General features: G+C 38.6%; 1 non-coding gene across 1 annotated transcript; it reads right to left on the bottom strand.

The window, feature by feature from the left end:
• Nucleotides 1–6,797: 6,797 nt before the first annotated feature.
• LOC131234141 (small nucleolar RNA R71) lies at nt 6,798–6,904 on the bottom strand. The gene has a single exon (XR_009165550.1). It is a non-coding gene; the product is annotated as a small nucleolar RNA R71 (small nucleolar RNA).
• Nucleotides 6,905–10,299: the final 3,395 nt, after the last annotated feature.

Here is a 10,299-nt window from a genome sequence, read left to right as displayed (position 1 = left end):
TTTTTTAAAATTTAGAATATATTTTCTAGCTCGGAGAAATTATATACTGCACGGTTGGTTGATAGGTGAGTAGTATTAGTCTATCCAAACGGAGCAAGGTAAGCGACTGTGGGTACCTCCCATGGAGTATGCATGGTGAGGGTTGAAATTTTGACCATGTTTACATCTTTGCTCCGAACATAAATTGTTTTTGGTCAACTGGATTACCATCTATTTACAACACATCCCAAACAGCATGATAACTTTGCTCATCATATCAGATTTCACACACACACCATAGTGTTGAAACTCTCGTGAGTAGGGACCCAATTACTTTATATATAAGCTATTTATGCCTCAATTAATTTATCTTGATTTTTACTTGTTAAGTAGACAAGTATCTTTGGTAAACAATATACCTATTAGCTAAAAAAGCCAGAAAGTAGAAAAGTATGTTTGATTTCCAACATCACTTGATTACTTATTCCTCAAGTTTGTTCTGTCCACCTTTAATGTCCGCTGTCCATCATGTGGGCCAAACCTTTGCTGTAGACCGTTTATTATGTTGGGTCCACCATGGCCCTGTCTTCAATATGAACTGTCTAACAAGTTAACATGTGGAGCCTACCTTCAATGTGGACCATCCACATTGTGAGGCCCACCTTGGATGTGGGCCATCCATCATATGGGGCCTTTGGATGTGGGTCGTTCATCATGCGGGCCCACCTTTAATGTGGACAGTTCATCATTTAGGGCCCAACTTCGAAATGGGTCATCCATCAAGCAGGGCCCACCTTGGATGTGGGTCATTCATCATTAGGGGCCAACCTTTTATGTGAACAGCTTGTGTGGGCCCCACCTTAATATGCGTCATCTATCAGTTGGGGTCCACCTCTAATATCCACTGCCATCATGTGGAGCATAGCTTTGATGTGGACAGTCCATGTGGGGCCCACCTTGGATGTAGGACATTCATCATCGGCACCTTAAATGTGGACCCCACATTGTGTGGGGCCTACCATCAAACTAAATTGTCCATCATGTAGGCCCCACTTTCAATGTCTACCACCACCATGTGGAACCCACCTTTGATGTGTATCATCCTTCGTGTGGGCCCCACTTTTGATATGGTCATCGATCATGTGAGGCCCGCCCTGGATGTGGACCATTCATCATTAAGGGTAGGCCTTTGATATGGGCCATTATGTGGGCCCACTTTCTATATCCACTGCCCCTATTGTGGAGCCCACCTTTGACATGGATCATCCATCATGGGCTCCACCTTCAATGTGGGTCATCCATTATGTGAGGCCCACTTTCAGTGTGGGTCATTCATCATTAGGGGCCTACTTTTGATGTGGACAATCCATTATGTGGGCTCACCTTGAGGTTGGTCATCCATATTGTGGACCTCACCTTTGATGCGGACCATCCATCATGTGGGCCCCACCTTTGATGTGGACCACCCATCATTTGGGGCCTCCTTTGATGTGGATTGCCCATGATGTGGGCCCCACCCTTGATGTGGATTGCCCAGCCTATCATTTGCGACCTTCTTTGATGTGGATCATCCATCACATCGAGAGAAAGCCGTTGAAAAGTTAAATTTTAAAAAGCAAGAAAAATAAAAGTAAAAATAAAAAATAATGGCAATATAAGTTACTTTTATAACTGTGTTTTCCAAAATAACTTTTAAAAGTAACTTATTAACTTAACATGAGTTAAAAAAATTACTTATTGGGTGTATCCAAATAGGCCCTAAATGTCAACTAACTAGGCAGTTGGAAGGTTTCAGTGTAATTTTAAATTAAAGAATCATCTAAGTTAGGGATCATAATTTGGATGGTCTAGAAGTTAATTGCACGTACAATTTATTAGTGCCTAATTACAGGCTATCATTAGCCAAAAGTTTTTCTCACAAGATTTTGCTCATGATCATCACCCAAAGCCATTGAGTACAATTTAACTGGACAAACCAAGCCTCCAATCTTAAATCATTGTAAAAATAGTCAAATTAACAAAACAACCCCTAAATCATTCATGTAGCATCCCATGATCATTAAATTATTTTTCCTAAACTTGGAACAATGGGCTAGATTTAATGAATGCCCTCGATTGCATTTTCCGTGTGAACCAATATTGAAAAACTAAGAGAGCACTTGGATTTAATTCAAGATTCACCAAGATTAGAAAATTCCACGATCTTTTAAAAATAAGTTTTTAATTCTTTATAACTATTTAGCTTAAGCCTTAAGTAATGTCAAGTTAAACTACTTCTCATTTTCCATTCGTGATGAAAATTCTCATAGTGGCTAGGATCATTCAACTCTGAGGTTGTACAAACTTTGGAACCCATTCATTAAGAATGGACCGCACATATGTTGAATGGTCTAAAACACATCATAAGTGTCCACTCATCACAAAAATCACACTATTAGAGAGATGTTGGAAAGCCCCGACAAATGGGCCACGCCCAAACTCACCTAAAGGAGCTGATGTCCTATCCCCCCCTATATAAAGAGAGGGTTGTACGTTCAACCCTCCCACATTAAAGAGAATGAGAGAGATGGGAGAGAAAGAAGGGTGGGCGGTCCAAGCCCTTCAAAGGTGTTTTCCACCTTCTTCCTCATAATCACGAATTAATCTTAAGATAGGTTAGCTCCAATTTTATTTAAATTAGTGATTTTTTTTAATTTTATTTTCTATTTTTTAAAAAACTATGCTATTGAAGTTCTAGTTTCAATACATGTTGTACATGTGAAATCTAAATAGTTCGAAATTTGATTTTTTATTTTAGATTCTTATTTTTCCAACTTATATCACGTCTACGGTAATCAACAATCTAAGGTGAGGGATTCATTTAAACTTACACCTATTTAAGTTGAATTTATATTATAGCTTTTTTTTTATTTTCACCGCAAAATTTTGAATAGTTTGATTCCTACTGTGAGTTCCATGCGAATAAGTTGTTGTACTATTATGAATTGTTTATACATGTGAGAATTATGTTTAAGATGTGATTTTAATCATGTTGGATAAATTTTGTGGATTGGACCACAAAACTATGTATTAAATCGTCAAACTACACATGTTTGGGCCCCAAATGATGCATAATTTATGCATCTAATGGACTGAATGGTTGTGTCAGCAAACCTTATGATTTTATTGATATTATGTTACCTAAAATTCATATTTTAAAGTTTAAGATAATAGACCCACTTTTGATGTATTTTGGACTTACTTGGGGACCCATCTAACCCAAAATTGCACTTGTGCTTATTGATATTATGTTACTTAAAATTCATATTTTAAAGTTTCAGACAACGGGCGCACTTTTGATGTATTTTGGACCTAATTGGGGACTTATTTGACCCAAAATTGCACCTGTGCTTATTGATACACTTTAAAGTGTCTATATTATTTTCTACCATTTTAAAGTATATTATATTATAATTCCATATTGATTCGTTATAAAAACACCGCTATATTTTTTATGAATTCTTGAGGAGTGATGGATACAAGCCTTGTCATTTATCAATTTTGAAAGCGGCGCGTGTTTCCATTCTATATTGATTTAGCTTTCAGTTTCCTTCTCTTTTATTGAGTCAGCTTATTGCTACTTGTTGAGGGTCAAATATTGCATATTAGACCCCTGTTATTGCCTAGATTTACGAACATGGTATTGTTTAATGGCCCGATTTAATCGTGTTTGTGATGTAGGGTACATTTGCGAGCTTGGACAGAAACAAGGTGCTAAAAGCTGAGATTTAATGCTCAGAATTCACCAAAGCATGGGATGGACCCCAGGGGATTAAGATCGACGGATTTACACGCCAGAGATACGAGAAAATCGAGAAACTAAAACTCAAGTGGCGTAAAAGTCAGTCAGAATACAAAATCACAGGGTTGCCACCATCCATTCGGCTCGAAACTTCATACATGACTTGAGGACAATAAATTAACCGTACATATCAAATTTCAGCCGTTGGATCCCTGTGAAAGTGGCTCAACGGATAGATCAGCCGATAAATCATTGATTTTGGGCCCACCTGCTATCTGGATATGCTTAAAAATTGGTCTCGATGGCTTAAATGATATGACAGAACGGATGGACGGAGTGGATTTCATATATACATCATGAGTGGACCCCACTGGCAGCGCCAGTGTACAGTGCACAAGTGCACTTGACGTGCACTGGACCAAGATCCCTAGTCAACGGAAGGAGACCCGTCTCCTTCTCCTTCTCCAGCATGGACGACCAGCGGACGCACGTGGTCCGCCGGTTTCGTGTAGTGGGGCCCACTCATCATCCAAATCATCAATCTGGACCGTCCATTGTGTAAATAGGTGGGGTATTAACCTCACCTAAGTGACCTTTTGACATCATGCAAGTTATTTCAAGATCATAACCGTTAAACGTAGGATGGACGGCGGAATAAAAGATCATGTGGGGCACACCTATTTTACTCCAAAAACACTCCTTCCCGAATGGTTTTCGTCTTGAATCCAATGAACGAAGTGGATTTCTCCATTAAATTCAATAACGGGTCCAACCAATCAATCAGTGCAGGCTCTGTTGCGAGAGCCCTGTTTCGCAACCGGAACTGACGTTCAGGTGGGCCATCATGGACGACTCATCTTGAATATCCGAACCGTTCATCTGAACAGCAATAAAAAACCGTCTGTAGGGACGCCTGCCCTTCACAAAAATGTACTTATGTGCGAAGACCAAGTTCAATGTAAGAACGCTTCTTGGCTGCATAACGGGCTGCGTAAAGTCTCACAGAAAGTTTCCAAAAATGATTTTTTTTTTCTCTGACTCAAAAGAGACCTCTCCACCGTTAGTGTAAGCTATAAAGGAAAGAAGAGATGAGATAGAGAGGGCATCTCGACTGGGGGCTTCAACGTGGATACAAGAGAGAGAGTAGAGTAGTTAGAGTTTGTTTCATATTTTCGGTTTTGTTTTTGTTCGAACTCTGGCCCAATCATGTTGGGCTAAACCTCTTAGCTAGGGCTAAGAGGTGAAGCTTGGAGCATAATTGGGACGGTTGCTTGGCTTTGATTCATGTTTTGTTGAACTCTTATGGATTCTAGTTATTTCTGAAGGTATATTTTTAGTTATTAATGGTTTATTGTGACTCAAATTACAATGGATCTGCGATAGCTTTAAGTATGTTTTTCCCATTATTGAGATTGTGAAATTAGTAAAACCTGTTGTTCACCATCGTCCCATGGGCATGGTAGGGTGACGGAATCCTTCCTAACTTTCACAATTCTCTCATGATTGGCTATGAGATTGGTAAATTGCTGTTGTTTGCCATAGTCTCCTGGGCATGGTTAGGTGACACAATCACTTTCAAATCTTCACCACTCTTATCTATTGATGATCAGATCCATGAGAAGTTCAGAGATCTGACAAATCTCTTCTTATCAACTGGATAGGATAGGACTCTGATTCCAGTTGTATCCCTGAATCAATACAAGGTAGCTTCCCAATTGTTACAAGCGGATCCTTAACACCCTAGTTCCCACTTTTATTTTCATAAGTTTTAGAGTAATAATTCACCATTATTTCTTCATATTTACTTGATTTAGATTTCATCTTAGTCTAGTTTTACTTCTAGTTAGTTTCAGATTACGTACAGGTTTCAGTCTCTGTGGATTCGACCTCGGTCTCACCGAGTTTATTACTACATCACAACCCTATACTTGGGGAGTGAACAAGTTTTTGGCGCCGTTGCTGGGGACTGACGGTTGCGTTTTTCTAAAATTGACTAGTTTTAGAAGTAGATTAAGATTAGGATTTTCTATCTTTAGGTTTAGATTTTTCTGATTTCTAGAAACTAATCTGTTTTTCTGTTTTGTATGACCTTGACATACACATTCTAAATTGGTAATCTCTTTCTAATTTTTTAGTTTTTTAGTTTTCTATTTTAGATTAGGTTTTATCTTTAAAAACTTTCTAATTCTAGGATTTCTTCTAATTTAGAAAATAACTTTCTTTCTATTTTAGGTTTAGAATTTTCCTAATTTGTTTTTAGAAATTTTCTATTTTCCTTTTTAGAAAATTTTCCTTTTTTAGAAACTAGTTTACCTTTTATTTTAAGATCTCCAGCTATTTTTAGACTTTATATCTATAGAAACTAACTTGGTTTGTTTTGATTTGCAGGTTCTTAATTTAGGACTTCTATTTTGGTAACTTCCTTCTAACTCTTTTCTCTTATTTTTTTCATTTCTTTTAGGTTTAGGTTTAGAATTTGAGTTGAGAACTGCGAGTGTTTCATGCCCAAGTGGGTTCGTGACAATACTCTACGTCCCAAGGAGGATTAGTTGAGGGGTTATCTATCCATCGCAGGATTAGACATCACTTGAGATCCTCAGAGTTAACTGATGTTATGGCTGCAAATCAACGTGTTATACCCCAACCTAGGGTGGAGGACATTCAGGATGAGAATGAGGTGCATCAAGCACCCCTGCCTCGTACGTTACGAGATTATTTACAACAGGTGGAGGTGAGTATGTCCTCATGCATGGTTTTTCCAGAAAATACAAGACACATGAATATCAAGCTAGGGGTGATCCAACTCCTTCCAAAGTTTCACGGGCTTAAATCTGAAAATCCGTATCTACACTTGAAAGAGTTTGATGAAATCATAGTCACTTTATACTTTCCTAACATATCTGAGGACATGGTCAGGCTGAAACTCTTTCCCTTTTCTTTGAAAGAGAGAGCTAAGACATGGTTACATTCACTACGTCCCCGATCTATTGGCACAAGGGAGTTCATAAAGAAATTTTTTTCATATCACAAAACAAACACCCTTAGAAAGTCAATCATGAACTTCGCCCAAAAGGAGGATGAAACATTCTCCCAATGTTGGGAGCGGTTCAAGGATCTTGTCAGCTCATACCCACAACACGGATTTGAAACGTGGCACATTACACACTTTTTATATGATGGACTGACATCTTCCATGCGCCAATTGGTCGAGACAATGTGCAATGGAGAGTTTATGAATAAAAATGTCGATGATGTGTGGGATTACTTGGATAGACTTTCTGAAAACACACAAGCATGGGACACATACCCAAAATCAAATACGACTTCTAAGCCTACTGAATCAAAGGAAATGGGTGGAGTACACCTTTTGAAAGAGAATAATGATCTCAATTCTAAAGTGGCTAATCTCATAAAGAAATTCGAGGCCATGGAATCAAGGAAGGACAAGGGTAAGGAAGTTGTTTGCGGTATTTGTGGTTGTAACAGTCACACAGCTGAAAATTGTCCAACTATATCTGCCTTTCAAGAGGTTCTGACTAAGCAATCCAGCACTGTAAATAATTACCAAAGACCTTTCAATGGACCCACCTCTAATGCGTACAATCCTAGGTGGAGAAATCATCCAAACTTCAGTTGGAGGAATGGACAAACTGCTATCCCTCAAGGTTTCTTCAATCAAACTCCAAATCAAGGGAAACCTCAAGAGGATCCAGTTCTAAAACACATTCAAGACCAAGAGCTATTCAACCAAGATATCAGATCAGCAATAGGATCACTTACATCATCCATTCAAAGGATAGAGTCACACATAATGATTGGGGGAAAGGGGATGCTTCCTGCTCAACCTCTCCCCAATCCCAAACCGCAATACGAGATAAGTGATCCCAGCTCTTTAAATCAAATGGAGCATGCTAAATCCATCACCACTCTTAGGAGTGGGAAGATTATTGATAAAACCCTTCCGGTTAGGCCCGAAAAGCCTCAAGAACTAGAAGAGAGCAACAATGATGAATCTAGTGATGCCCTATAAAAATTAGAACCAGAACTTCTAGAGAAACCAGTTGCTCCATTTCCTCAAAGGTTGGTTGCACCAAAACCACTCTCTAACTCTCAGGATATTCTAGAGGTGTTGAAACAAGTGAAAGTCAACATTCCTCTACTCGATGCCGTAAAACAAATACCTTCATATGCCAAATTCCTGAAAGATGTATGCACGACTAAAAGACGACAAAGTATTCAAAAGAAGATCTTCTTGACTGAGAAAGTGAGTGCCATCATAAAGCAAGACGTGTCGCAGAAATACAAGGATCCTGGTAGCCCAACCATATCATGTATGATCGGTAACTACCGCATTGAGCATGCACTTCTTGACTTAGGAGCGAGCGTCAATCTGATTCCTTACTCGGTATACAAACAGCTAGGGTTGGGTGAATTGAAAACCACCTTAACCACGTTACAACTCGCTGATCGTTCTGTTCGTATACCAAGAGGGATAATTGAGAATGTGTTAGTTCAAGTTGACAGATTCTCCTACCCTATAAATTTCATCATACTAGATACTGAACCTGTCAATAATGGAAACTATCAGATTCCCGTCATCCTTGGTCGCCCATTCCTTGCCACTTCAAACGCAATTATCAATTGTAGGAATAGAGTCATGAGCATGTCTTTTGGGAATATGACATTAGAGTCAAACATCTTTTTCAATAACGATATAAATTCCGAGGATGATGACGATTTCCACGATGTTAACATGATTGATTCTTTCGTGGAAGATAGAACGCCTTTGACCTTATCCTCTAACCATCTAGAGACGTGCCTGGCCTACTCCCATGACTTGGATAATGACATAATTAGGGAGACGAGTGCCTTGCTTGATACTGCGCTGGTAATTGAAGTTAACCGGTGGAGGCCATAATTTGAAGAATTTCCTCAAACCGATGGAGTGCCTCTACCGTCTAACCTCAAATTGCCGAAGCTTGACCTAAAACCATTGCCCTCTGATGTGAAATATATTTATTTAGGTCAAGAAGAGACATATCCAGTGATGATTTCATCCCACCTAGAGAACAAACAAGAGAGTATGCTCATTTCTACTCTCGAAGAAGATAAAGGAGTTATTGGACATATCATCACAGATCTCGATAGGATGAATGAACTCATTTCAACTGAATGTTTCGACTCTTTGGATGATTACTTGGCATACTTTGCAGGTTCAAATGATCCCATGATACAAGAAATAGTGGATGTCTCGCAAGACAATACTACGGTAGTTGTCATGGACCAAGAGAACCCTTATTCTGAAGTACCTCCTCCCCCAGATCCTGAATGTTTACCATTAAAGGAGGAGGAGCTGAAAATTGAACTAAAGAGTGAAACTTCAGTGTGTGTTGAGACTAAACCACCTACTACAAAATTTTCTGAATTTCATCTACTTGTAGTCTCTGATTCATCATGATGTACTAACTTCGAATTTTTTTTTGCCACAGGTGAATCATATATACTTTGGACACTTCAGACAATTAAAAGAAAACTTTATGCTGAGGTCCCTCAATTTCTCTGGACATTTACACTCTGGACATCCAAGCCTACTGCAAAACGGGCTTTTGGATGATCTTGTTGAAAAACCTTCTGAGAAATTTACCAAGATACTGGCCGACGGAAGAACCTGGATGCATGATTGAGTAGATTTTCCATGCCTTCACAGTTGAGGATTAGAATTTACTGCTTTTATAGGACTATGGTAGTTTGCTTTATATTGTTCTAGGTTAGCCGGTTTTATGCCATTAGGTTAGTTCTCTTTCGTGGTTTCACTCTTGTGTTGACTCGCTCTCACGTTACGATCTCTTTGGAAAAGCCTCTTGATTCCTTTGTCCGGATACTCTCTTTCCATCACTCCTCTTTTACTTTCGTTGTCCCATGTGCATTGCATGCTTATTTCTTTTACATTGAGGACAATGTAGCTTTTAGGTTGGGGTGGGAAATTAGGTCACCTAATCAGTGTTTTATTGGTCTTTAGTAAAAATTGTGAAAATTTTTAAAATTTTCTGTACTTTCTTATGAATTCGAAGTAATTTTGACGGCCATCTTGGATTTACAATTACAAGATAAGTGATGTTGGTAATTTATGACTCTTGGATTTAGTTATATGTTAGATTTCACAGTTAAATTCGAACTAGTAATCCATGATTAGAAATTTTAAACATTGATTGAGTCATGATTTCACAAGAAGTATCTCCCTTGCAAATTAAGGTTTCAGTTTGATATTGAAGGGTTAACTTGGTAATCACTAAGTATGTAAGGAACCGGCTTGGAAAATTTGCCCATCATGGTCAATTAAAGAAAAAGAAAATACCCATCTTTAAAAAAAATTAAAAAAAAAAGATACCTTTAGAAAGGGTTAGATGAATAATCTTCACCATAGGTTTGCTCCCTATAGGTGTAGATTTAATTCTCTATAGATGATATGTGAAAGGGGTTGGGTATACGGTCTTCACCATAGGTTTGCTCCCTATATGTGAGGATTTGATTCCCCTCAT

Source organism: Magnolia sinica, chromosome 18 (genome assembly GCF_029962835.1).
Source record: "Magnolia sinica isolate HGM2019 chromosome 18, MsV1, whole genome shotgun sequence".
Classification (NCBI taxonomy): domain Eukaryota; kingdom Viridiplantae; phylum Streptophyta; class Magnoliopsida; order Magnoliales; family Magnoliaceae; genus Magnolia; species Magnolia sinica.
This window is presented reverse-complemented; position numbering and strand designations above follow the sequence as displayed.